We start from the raw sequence: 1,234 nt of genomic DNA, 5'->3' as shown, positions 1-1,234 counted from the left end.
GTATATCCCATTCTGACCTGAGATCAGATTCATACAAGGTTTCCACTGGACACACACTGGTCTGATTAACCCATTCTGACCTGAGATCAGATTCTAAAAATGTCAGTCGTTCTTCGATTATTCAAAAATAGCAGACCTACAAGCTCGTATCGCGCCACTCGGTGGCGCGATATGAGCTTGTAGATCTGCTATTTTTCAATAGCTAAAGCATAACATGATGCTGACACCAAGATGGGTGCCCGTTCAGAATGGGATATATGCGCGTGACATCATTGGAATCAATGGAATTCATGTATGAAACTTTAATCTTGTCATACAGAACAGACAAATATGTAATATGTGTCCCAGTCCAGTGAATTGAACCACAAGTCGCCAACTCTGTTATGTCACTATATAGAACGAAATACATTCTTTCTTTTTTTTTGTGGTTTTCGTTTTTAGCCACATTAACACAGTTGGAATGTTAAAGAATGTTTTTATTCCATCAGAAAGTCGTTTTAGTGTCATTAAGTCGTTGTAATTACGTTGCAAAAATGTCTCTATAATGAAAGACTATTTTCCGTAATTATGTTGTTACATTTTCTAAATATATTACATTTAGAAAATGTAACAACATCATTTGACAGAAGATACTGTATTTGGGTATATTTCATGACTTTCTGAGATATCATGAAAACAATAGAGGCCGTATCATAACCCATGAACCTGTCTGTCTGCCTGCCGTCTGTTTATCTGTCTGTCTGCGCCGTGGTTCATCTGTGTTTTCTCAGCAGAGAGCCTTGATTGTGTGTGTGTGTGTGTGTGTGTGTGTGTGTGTGTGTGTGTGTGTGTGTGTGTGACTGTGTGTGCACGCTCGCATGAGAGAGAGCTTGATGCGCCTCAGGAAGTCAAGGTCAGTGATGTGAAATTTGATTGACAGGCAATAGTAAAACAGGAAGGGCGGAGCTGAAAAAAAGACATCAAACTGATTCTACTACAAAGAACTGATAAGCTTGTGTGTTCGCGTGCAATTGCGCATGTGTGTGTGTGTGTGTGTGCGCGCGTGTGTGCGTGTGCGTGTGTGTGTGTGTGTGTGTGTGTGTGTGTGTGTGTGTGTGTGTGTGTGTGTGCGTGTGCGTGTGCGTGTGTGTGTGTGTGTATCAATGTCCCAATAATAATAGTGACTATTGCAATAATATCCATCCATCTTCGACAGCTTATCCGTAGTCGGGTCGTGGGGGCAACAGCTCCACCA

The sequence above is a fragment of the Protomyctophum parallelum genome (assembly GCF_964188405.1).
Source record: "Protomyctophum parallelum genome assembly, chromosome: 22".
Classification (NCBI taxonomy): domain Eukaryota; kingdom Metazoa; phylum Chordata; class Actinopteri; order Myctophiformes; family Myctophidae; genus Protomyctophum; species Protomyctophum parallelum.
The sequence above is the reverse complement of the archived record's forward strand: the minus strand, read 5'-3'. Positions refer to the sequence as shown.